The sequence below is a fragment of the Mustela erminea genome, chromosome 17 (genome assembly GCF_009829155.1).
Source record: "Mustela erminea isolate mMusErm1 chromosome 17, mMusErm1.Pri, whole genome shotgun sequence".
NCBI classification, from domain to species: domain Eukaryota; kingdom Metazoa; phylum Chordata; class Mammalia; order Carnivora; family Mustelidae; genus Mustela; species Mustela erminea.
The window spans coordinates 6,263,881-6,275,753 of record NC_045630.1 but is presented as its reverse complement, the minus strand read 5'-3'; the positions used below and the strand labels follow the sequence as shown (position 1 = coordinate 6,275,753).

Here is an 11,873-nt window from a genome sequence, read left to right as displayed (position 1 = left end):
GAAAGTAAATTGTATGATCGACCTGCTCAGAAATTACCTAGTATTCACTTTACAGATGAGACACTTGCCTGGGCAATGAAGTAACGAGCCCAAAGTCACAAAGCTAATAAATTTAATGGCCCTTTAACGGAAACATCCTAAATGAGAAGAATGTTTTTCATTCCAGACTGTAGCCAAAAGGTTCCTTTCTGCAGAAAACTCAGGAGAAAGCTTTCACTTCTCTATTAGGCAATTCTACAATTACTGAAGCAAAAACTGAAGGAAAACACTTCAAAGAGACTATTTTGTTTCCCAAGGCTTGAGCTCTAGAAGCATTTCTTCATTCCTAAAGAAAATGCATAGATCCAGGAGGAAACATTCTGATCTGACGCTGACATTGGCCTCATCTCAAGTAAAACCCGTAATCATGGCCATCCAGAGGGTGATGAACTCCAGCTCGGTGGCCCAAGCGGGACTAAGACTCTTCCTGGCACGGGAGGCAGGATGGGTAGTCTGGCCACCAGGAATAACATTTACTGCCTTCGTATTAGTGCACTGGATATTTATAGACATATTTTTTAAGGATTTGTAATAAAACATTCCTTGCTACATAATACTTTGGACCCTAAAACAACTCAGTACAGAGATCACATTTAGAGGTCAGGGAAATTCTCCAATAATCTTAAGCAATCCATTGAATCTTCACTGACAAAAAATAAAAAAATAAAAAACGGCTGAATCATCTCATGAACACAGAAAGCATAGTAAAGATACATGTGGTCCTTATGTCAGAGGACTAGTTCCTCATGCGGCTGGCAGGTTTTCCCGGTTCAAGCTTCTCACAAGAACCCGGGTTAATCTTTCCAGTGGATGATCCATTCGACTCCATTATTTCCCTAGTTTCAAACACAGAGAACTCATGGGCCTAAGGGAAATTTTAAAATATCAGCAGAATTTAATAAATAGGTGTCTTGCAAAGGCCCAAACACGGGGCCCTTATTTCAGATGCCTTCGGTCCCTTAATCTTCCGTAATGTTGTCCAGTAGTGTTCACATCTCCAGAAACAGAAGACCAGGTGATTCTCCACAATGAGAATTTCCTTTCACTTACAATCCTGGGCATACACAGCAGTCCCAAGATGTTTCCTACCAACCTGAGAACTTCTGTCTTCTGAATCTCCCTAATGGCTCAGCTCTAGAAGAATCTGCAACACAGACTGTTCCTTTACAGAGTAGAAGAAACTCACCCCCAAACCTGATGGGTTCCAAACTCTTAATAACAGGAACTGTGTGTCTTTTTTTTTTTTTAATGTGAAGTATGTTATTTATTTATTTATTTATTTAAATTTCTTTTCAGCATAACAGAATTCATTGTTTTTGCACCATGCCCAGTGCTCCATGCAATACGGAATTCATTGTTTTTGCACCATGCCCAGTGCTCCATGCAATCCGTGCCCTCCATAATACCCACCACCTGGCTCCCCCAACCTCCCACCCCCCGCCCCTTCAAAACCCTCAGGTTGTTTTTCAGAGTCCATAGTCTCTCATGGTTCACCTCCCCTTCGAATTTCCCTCAACTCCCTTCTCCTCTCCATCTCCCTATGTCCTCCATGTTATTCCTTATGCTCCACAAATAAGTGAAACCATATTATAATTGACTCTCTCTGCTTGACTTATTTCACTCAGCATAATCTCCTCCAGTCCCGTCCATGTTGCTATAAAAGTTGGGTATTCATCCTTTCTGATGGTGGCATAATACTCCATAGTGTATATGGACCACATCTTCCCTATCCATTCGTCCGCTGAAGGGCATCTTGGCTCTTTCCACAGTTTGGCGACTGTGGCCATTGCTGCTATAAACACTGGGGTAAAGATGGCCCTTCTTTTCACTACATCTGTATCTTTGGGGCAAATACCTAGTAGTGCAATTGCAGGGTCATAGGGAAGCTCTATTTTTAATTTCTTGAGGAATCTCCACACTGTTCTCCAAAGTGGCTGCACCAACTTGCATTCCCACCAACAGTGTAAGAGGGTTCCCCTTTCTCCACATCCTCTCCAACACCAATCTGTGTGCACAACTTCCAAAGTCAAGATGTTAGCAGAGTTATGCTTCCCCAGAAGCCTCTCAGGAAGGACTCTTCCTCATCTCTTCTAGAGACTAGTGGTCCCAGGCACTCCTGGGCTTGAAGCACAAGAACTCCTCTATCTTCACGTAGCTGTAGTCCATCTGTGTCTATGTCTGTCCCCAAATTTCCCATTTCTTATAAGGATATCACTCATATTGGATTAAGGGTCCACACTCACCATTTCATGTTAATTTGATGTTGTCTGCAAAGGCCTCATTTCCAAATAAGGTTGCATTCGTAGGTACCCAGGGTTAGGACTTCAAAATACCTTTTTAGGCAGACACAATGCAATTCATAATAAGGATCATCATTGGTTAAAGATTTCTTCCTCATGCCTTATCATTCTGTTTTCTTTCTTGATTCTGCTCTTTCTATATCCTTTCCCTTGGAATTTTGGTCCCCTTCCATAACTTCAAACTGAATCTTTATTCAGATGATCTCAGTGTGAATCCTCAGCTCAACTTCCCTCCTGAGCACTTTATAACTACCTAAAAGAAATATCACCTATGATTCAATGAATCAGGAACACTAAATCAAAAATTAATCATGTACTGTAGGGTGACTAACATGACATAATAAAAAAAATAATAAATCTGAAGAAAAGAAATACCACTTAGATGCCTCACTATTACTTCAAACCCATTATTTTCAGAATATTATTATTATGGAATATTATTTTCTCATCTAATCTAATTTTCATTCTGACTTTCCAGTTTCAATTAGTACTGAGATAATTGACCCCCTTACTCTGGTCAGTAAATAGCCATTCTTGACACCAGTGTTCCTCATATTTTCAACTGAGGTCTTCTTATCTCTTCCATGATGATCTACATTTTAATTATCCAATTTGTCACTTCCTTTCTCTTCATTCCCATGATCCTGTCCTTGTTCTGGCTTCATCACTTTTTGTATGATAATCATGTAGTCCTCTCTTCCTCATTCTGGTCTATCCTGGAGATCACACCATCTATGCCCTAACTGGCTTATTTAGTAGATAAAACACCTTTGATGATTCTACATTGTCTATATGATGAAAACCAAAGAAATGAATCCACAAATGAGTGAATTAATCCAAAAAGAATAAAACTCAGCCTGGTGCAATAAGTCGTGGCTGTTACTGCACTTGTTTGTCCAGAAAGTTTGCTCATTTCTCATAGGATGACAGGTGAGCTGGGACACAGGCTTGTCCAGTCATAATGCCCATTCCCATGTTACGTGATTGGACGAGGGTCATCACATGACCGAAGCCAAGTGGATTAGAGCCCAGTCACTTGGTTTCCTGATTTAGAGCTGGAGAAGAGGCAGCTTTGCCTCTAATAGCAATAATAGAGGGATGGGTAGTTGGGGTGATAGGGGGCCATTGTTTTTAACTCTATTCTGCAAAAACTTGCAGAATAGCAGGAGAGAAAACAACCAAACCAAGAGAAGAAAATGAAACAAATGGGTGGGGGCGGGGGGGTTGGAGTCCTAGAGCCCGGCATGCCGGTTGTCACCCTTCTCATCCCTGTAGTCTTCTCTTGGTTTTTTGAAGTGCCATGAGGTTTTTCCAACACCTTATTTTCCTGAAGCCTAGAGGTTTTTTGTTGTTGTCATTTGTTTGTTTTTGTTTATTTTCCCGAAGAGCTCTAAGTTATTAATGTATTTTGCATTTAGTTGCTTACAAATGAATGAATGCTGACACAACTGCCATTCTTGACATTTCTAGTGACCCATGTCCACTCTGCAAATATTCCTCCTATTCCTTCCCATCATCAAGGCTCTCCTCTGGATGAACAGGCCTGCACGCTCCCTGAGCCATCTCTGAGCCTGCCAGCTCTCTTTGTTCCTTGTTGATCTACCTTCTGGGAACATTCTTCCCCCATACTTCTTTTATTCCACGGACCAAAATCCTCCTCATACTTCACAACCGAGTTCAAATTTCACCTCCTCCGAAGCCTGTCCTGCTCATGAGAGCCAGAGTAATCATTCCGTTGAACTCCATAATGTGTTTCATCTCTGCTTTTGCTTGCATTTTGGATAATTGTACACAACCGGACTCTTGTTCATGCAGGGCTTTGTTTTGTGTTGTTTGCATTTCCCAGAATTCTTATCAGAGTCCTATTCACAGAGTGCCCAGTAAGTATGTATTGAGCAAATACCCCTATAGCCATACGGGTTGCTTTTTCAGGAAGCAAAGGGATCTTTCCAACATGAACCTATCTTATGAAAGAGGACAACCCTCCAGAAATTAGAAAGGAAATCAATGAAATTTTTTGACTATTCCATCATAAACACTACCTCTCTGCCTCTCACACACTCATGTGTGCATGCGCACATGTATGTAACCACACAAACGCACTTCCTTTTTGAACATAGTGATGTAACCTGCTCCCCTCCTAAGGGGTACTTGTGGCTTTAGGAAAACAGCATTATCTCCACGGAAAAATGTGGGAAGGTTTTTAGAGGAAAAATTGTACTTAAATATTGACATGTATGTGATAGTACACACAGTGTCAGGCATCTTACCAAACACCTAGAAATGACAAACTTGTAAGTGTGCGACTGAGTTAGAGAAACTTTAACTTTGGAGGTGGACATGCATATTTGCAAGCTTTTCTTACTCCAGACACATCCACTTGGAAGTTTTTTAAATGTGCTTCCAAAAGTAATTTCTGGAATCCTTTGGGAATCGTTTTGGCCTTTCCTGTTGTTCAAGCGCGTCCACATGCCTCTTAACACTTCAGGCAAAATAGGAACTCTGACACCATGCTGGCATGGCCACATGGCCACGAGTTTGGAGCAGTTTTCTTGCTTTCATGGTGGGGATAAATTTAGGGAACCAGATCGTGGACAGAGAGAAGGAAAGTCATTGGATAGGGGACTTGCCATGGCTGGTCAATTAAAAAAGTACGTGGGTATAACACTGAAACTTAGCTGGTTCTCTGTCACTTCATGTGATCTATCTGGAAGGCTTGCCATCCGAGTCTCTCTTCCAAGTTCATGGGATGCTGACAATGTGTTGTCCCAGACCTGGTAAGGAAAAACCTCTGGATTTACCCCAAACCCACTGCATACTTTCCATTTTTTAAAAAAGCAGCCAAGCACATTTTCCAGCAGGGACACTTCAAAGCCATTGCTGATTCATCAACCCATTCAGTCAGCAAATATTTACTGAGCACCTATTTTGTGCCAGACATCATGGTAGATGCTCAGGGAAATTAACAGAAATGGGATATGGGCCCTGCTCTCCAAACCTGCTCATAACCTGACAGGAGACAACCATAAACGAACATTTACTCATAATACAAAAATAATAATATCAGTAAGGTCAGTAGATAGCAATTATTTAAAAAGTATAACACATGCCAAACATAATGCTATCCTCATTTATACATTTTTTAATTCTTAGCACATCCTATGAGTTTGATTATTATTATTACAACTTTATGGATGTGGAAATTGAGGCTTGAAGAAGTTAAGTAACTTAGTACAAATCATAGAGAATTTATTCTAGATCTAGGATTTGAACCCAAGTTGATCTGCATCTAGGGCTTATGACCTTAACTACTAGGTCAAAGGAACAGGGACTCTTGACCTTCCAGATCATGGAAATAATGATGGTTGTAGCGTCAGAAGGAGCTGGGGTGAGGAAAATGGTGTGGATCTCCTTCTGAGGAGTTGCCTGGGGTGGGCCTTGAGATAAACTCCTGGTGTAGTTCAGGACATACCATGTCTCAGCAATGTAAGTCCTTAGGCCAGAATGCGCAGGTATTCACACTGTCAGTCTTCATTTTCCGTGAAAACACGGATCATGTTCTCAAAATCCCATGGGCCAGAGTATAAGCCGTAGCTCACTGCCTTCTAATCCTCCCCCTTGGCCATGCTAAGATGTGGAGTATAAAATGGAGCAGGCTGCTTTTGAACTTAATACTTAGATAGGGGTCTGTTGAACACACACCAGGTCTTGGATTATCTCTACAACCAAAGTGACAGATAGTTTTGGAAATACTCTCTTGATATCTTATACATAAACCCTTCATCCTCTCTATCTATTCTACTCTAGGTCCCCAAACTGGCTCTTTCTTTAGTTTTCAATCCCCTGTTAAAGCTCACTTCTTTCGGGATGCCTGGGTGGCTCAGTTGGTTAAGCAGCTGCCTTCAGCTCAGGTCATGATCCCGGCGTCCTGGGATCGAGTCCCACATCCGGCTCCTTGCTCCGCAGGGAGCCTGCTTCTCCCTCTGACTCTTCCTTCCACTCTGTCTGCCTGTGCTTGCTCTCACTCACTCTCTCTCTGACAAATAAATAAATAAAATCTTTATTTAAAAAAAAAAAAAAAAAGCTCACTTCTTTCAAAAACTCTACCATGGTACCAAACTAGGGAAACCCTTCCCAAAAGGATGGCTTTCACATCTGGAAAATTAAGGGAGAGATAAAGAAAGTAAAAAGCAAACAATCTAGATTTTCCCAGGTGTTTTATTTTAATACTCCTTAAAAAACAAACAAACAAAAAACAAATACTTCCTGAGAACCTGATTTCTCTTTGCAGCTGCAAACCCAGGGGACCTTAGTCAAGTGATTTAATTCATCTAAATGTCAACAGATATACCTGAAAATTTAAAATAAAACTCACCCTGTGTCTCTCTTACATTTGAAAATCAAGACCAAAAAAATGTATGTGAAGAGAGGTGCCTGAGTGGCTCACTCAGTTAAGCCTCTGACTCTTGACTTCAGCTCCCCAGTCATGGTCTCAGGGCTGTGAGGCTGAGCCCTGTGTCAGGCTCTGTGCTCAGTGGGAAGTTTGCACAAGGTTCTCTCTCTCCCCCTCCCTCTGGCCCTCCTCCTGTTCACTGACTCTCTCTCTCTCCAAATAAATAAGTAATCTTTAAAAAAAAGTATGTGAAGTATTTGGAAAGAAAATGCATATAAACGCTAGGTGTATCCATTTTCTCCTGATTGGTAAGTACCACAAACATAAACACTAAATACCCTTGGTGTAAGCTCACCATTCTGTAGATCCAAAGTCCAGATGGGCTCATCTGGGATGATGTGCAGGACATCACAAAGCCAAAATCAAGGTATTGGATGGGCTGGGTTCTTATCTGGAGGATCCAGGAAAAAAAACCTGTTACCAAACGCATAGATATTTGGGCAGAATGCAGGTCCTTGCAGCCCTCCCACCCTTAGCTCCTCTAAGCTGCCCAAACTCATCACATGCCCCTCCTCCACCGTCAGAGTCAGTCATGGAGTATGGAGTCCTCACACTTTGAATCTCTCTGATTCCTTCTACCTTCTTTTCTGTCTTCCTCTTCTGCTGTCAGCCAAGGAAAGTTCTCTGCTTATAGAGGCTCCTTTTTGTAGATCAGGTCCCCTGGAAAGTGCTTCCATCTTAAAGTCAGCTGTGTACTACAGACCTGTATGTACCATGATGTAATCACGAGAGTGGAAGTTACTCGTGCTCACAAGTTCCAGAGATTAGGGTGAGGAGTTTGCCGGACCATTTTTTAGAACATGTCACCTACTATCCTGAAGTATTGAACTTAGACAAGCCAAACGAAAAACAAAATGTAGGATACCCAGTGAAACTGAATGTTAGGAAAGCAACAATAATCTCTTCATAAATGTCATGCAATATTTGAGACATACTAAAAACTTCTATTGTTTATCTGAAATTCAAGTTGAACTGGGCATTCTATATTCTACCTGGCAACCTTAACAAATATAAACCGCTATTATCATTCTTTCTTTGCCTTATTATGCCAAAAAATTAGATTCCTTATGTGTAGATACATTCGCTTAATATAACTTTTGGTTTGATGAAAAGTTATGTTCTAATGAATCTACTCACACACAGAAACTGTTTGTATCTACTAACTCAAAATTATTTAAATACAAAAGGAAAAAAACAAACACTTCTGAATGGGCATTATATACCAAGCACCTAACTAGCCATAGAAACAGGGGAGAGAGAAGAATGTAAAATTATAGACATATATTCTGCTTTATGCCTCACAGCACAACACTACAAAATTACTCCATTACTCAGATAGTCTATCCCCATTTCTCAAACTGTATTAATCATTAATCCCATATCTTTATTTTCTGTATTTTTGGTGCTTTGACATCTTGAGGGCTCCGCTGCTGGAGAGACTAACCTTTCCAGGACCAGCCAATTCCTAGAGATAACAAACAGTTCACCTTTGAATATGTCTTTCATATGAAAACCAGAGCCCATATACCCAATCACCTCCTTCATGGGCTGTCACCCTCTGGACTACTATCCACCTGCCCTAATCACCCCAGGACCAGACACCAGACAACTAGGGATAGCCCTTGGGCCCCAGATCCCACTGAAATAATTCAAGCAGCTAATCCTAAACTTAACTTGGCTTGTTCCCCTCATTCCTTCCCATTGAATATATGGTAAAGGCCCATGTTTTTGCCTCACTTTCTCTGCCTCCTGACTGACCTCAGTGCTTCGCCATGTCACCCTACAAGGCATGCTGTGCCTCCTGCTTCTAGAATCTGTGAGTCTAAAACACTTCTTTCTTCATGACAGCCATTCCTGTGTCTGCACGTCTGACTCTATCCGAACAATATAAATCCCAAGTCCCCGTAAAACACAAACATTTCACGAAAAGTCAACTTCATGCATGTTACTTTGAGAGTCACTGGGTAGTGGGAAGGATGGAGGACACAGGGAGGAGTAAGGCTCTCAGAGGTGTTGGTTTTCAGGATGGAGGGTGCACTTCTCCTACAGAGTCCTGGAAAGTAAATGGTTTGCATAGGAAACAAGGGCTGAGAATACACATTTCCTGCCTCAAGTTTCCAGATGGAAGCTTTGGTCTTGAAGCACTGACTTGATGTTGCGCTATCATTGCTTTGCTACCTCCTCACCCAGATGCTGAGGACTGGATAGCAGGTCTGCTCAAGCATTGTCAAGTCTCTCCTACCAGCCATTTTCAGTAATTTTTCCATAGAATTCATGGGAAGAAATATAATTTTTGAGTCATATTTATAATACATAAGCATAATTCACATAGCAACTGTGTATACATATATAAGTACGTAATCATATACAAATCTGAAGCAAAACTTCACATCAGAAAATTTGTCCTTATTACACGTACTTTGAAATTTTCTCTTCCTTTCTCTTTTCTTCTATTTCATCCCATTTCATTATTTTTAATCTTGCTGGTCACAAACCACTAACTAACTAACTTGATTTCACTTGATACACTAATGTGTTAGGGTATCGAATTTAAAAATCATTACTCCGAATACAGTGGATTAAAAAAATATGGTGGCAGCAGTTTTCTCAGAGTCTGGGGCCCAGTTACAAATGTTTCTATCCTTCTTCCTTCACTAGCTATCAAACAGAACTATTGTTTGGGGGACTATCTGTCCATTTGAAAGTGGAATAAAAGTGGTAGGATTTGGTCCAGGAGCAAGATGGCGGAGGAGGAAGAGACCTAAATTTCATCCCTCTAGTCCCAAGAGTTCAGCTAGATAGTTATCAAACCATCCTGAGCACCTACAAACTCAACAGGAAATTGAAGAGAAGAGCAGCAGCAATTCTACCAACAGAAAGGCGACCACTTTCTGGAAGGTAGGAGGTGCGGAGACGTGAATCCAAGGTGATATATGGGAAGACAGACTGCAGGGGGAGGGAGCCTCCGTCAGCCACTTACCTGCAAGTGAGAGAGCCCAGGAGCCCAAAATCGGTACTTTCAGAAGTCTACTCCGTGGAGGGATGTCACTCCAGTGACTAAGCGGGGGGTGGAGCCTTTGCGGGGACTGTGTGGTCTCGGGACCCACGGGGCCACACAAGGGCCGGGGGTGTCTGAGTGCAGCAGAGCCCCCGGGTAGCGGAGCGGGGCAGCCGGGGGCTGAGACAGAGCTGAGGAGGGGGCTCTCAGCTCGGGGTTGTCATAAACTGTGACCTGAGGCACAGTCGGGCCACTACTATTCAGCAGGAAACCCGCAAGAGGCAGATCCGGGGAGACTCCTCCTTCCATCTCTGGAAGAGCGGCGGGGGAGCGCAGCAGGAATCTGCTGGGTTTGGAGTCTCCAAACGGGGCCGCGCCAGAGACAGAAACGCTCGGTCACAGGCCAGGGGAGCTTGGAGCGCGGCCAGAGACCAGGGAGACGGGAGGGACTGATGGCTTTTCTCTGAAGGCGCACTGAGGAGTGTGGCCGGGAGCTCTCAGTTTCTCCCGCCAGAGACTAGACGGCCGCCATCTTCATTCCCGTCCTCCCCTACGGAGGACAGAGGACGTCCTCTCGTCCTCTGTCCTCCTGTACGGAAAGCGCTCAGGGAACAAAAGCTCCAAGCGCGAACATGAGCAGATTGCTTAGCCCGGCCCCTGGCAAGGGCAGTGCGGTTCTGCCTCGGACAAAGACGTTTGAGAATCAAGGCAACGGGCCCCTCCTGCAGAAGATCAGCAAGAACATCCAGCCAAGACCAAGTTCACAGATCAATGAGCTGTGGGAACACAGCACATAGAATTCATGCCTTTTTCCCCATGATACTTTAGTCTTTCAAAGTTAAAATTTTTTAATTTTATTCTTCTCTTATTCTATTTTTTAATTTTCCTCTTTCTTATTTTAACCTTTCTAAACTATTTTATCTTATCAATTCCTTCTAAAAAATCTTCTTTAATTTTTATTGTCATAGTAATATTCTATCCCTTCATTGTATTTAACCTTATTTTTTGTATACATATAAATTTTTCTTTCTTTCAATTTTGAGATACAGTTTTTTCTAACAGATCAAAATGTACCCTAAATCTAGCATAAGGCTTCATTCTAATCTCCAGTCTGATCACATTCTCTCCCTTTTTATTCTTTTTTCAACCAACTTCTTATCTCATCAATTCTTTTTTTAGAATCTTTTTGAATTTTCATCTTTATAGTCATCATGTTTACCAGTATTTTTGTATATACATAAGTTTTTCTTTTGTTAAAATTTTAGGAGGCAGTTTCTTCTAACAGACCAAAATACACCCAAAATCAAGTGTATGGCTCTGTTCTATTCACCAGTATGTATGTATGTATATGTGTGTATATATCTATATACACGTGTGTGTGTGTGTGTGTGTGTGTGTGTGTGTGTGTGTATATATATATGTATATATATATATATATTTCCCTCCTTTATTCTCCCCCCAGTTTAGGGTCTCTTCTCATTGGTTAGTATATATTTTTCTGGAGTCATGGCTACCTTTTTAGTATTTTGTTCTCTCATTCATCTATTCTCATCTGGATAAATGATGAGGTGGAAAAACTCACCTCAAAAAAAAGAACAAGAGGAGTACCAACACCTAGGGACCTAATCAGCATGGACATTAGTAAGATGTCAGAACTAGAGTTCAGAAAGATGATTATCAAGATGCTAGCCGGGCTTGAAAAAAGCATAGATGATACTAGATAATCCCTTTCTGGAGAAATAAAAGAACTAAAATCTTACCAAGTTGAAATCAAAAGAGCTATGAATGAGGTATAATAAAAAAATGGAGGCTCTTACTGATAGGAAAATAAGGCAGAAGAGAGAATTAGTGATATAGAAAACCAAATGATGGAGAGTAAAGAAACTGATAAAAAGAGAGAAAAACTACTACTAGACCACAAGGGGAGAATTCAAGAGATAAGTGATACTATAAGATGAAACAATATTAGAATAATTGGGGTCCCAGAAGAAGAAAGAGAGAAGGGGCCAGAAGATATATTGGAGCAATTTATAGCAGAGAACTTCCCCAATTTGGGGAAGGGTAAAAGCTTCAAAATCCAGGA

At 41.5% G+C, this 11,873-nt stretch overlaps 1 long non-coding RNA gene across 1 annotated transcript; it reads right to left on the bottom strand.

Annotated features, from left to right (window-relative positions):
* Positions 1 to 4,935: 4,935 nt before the first annotated feature.
* Positions 4,936 to 10,132, bottom strand: LOC116576500. The gene is made up of 3 exons (XR_004280178.1): positions 9,773 to 10,132; positions 7,088 to 7,183; positions 4,936 to 5,113 (listed from the first exon to the last, which is right to left on the bottom strand). It is a non-coding gene; the product is annotated as an uncharacterized LOC116576500 (long non-coding RNA).
* Positions 10,133 to 11,873: the final 1,741 nt, after the last annotated feature.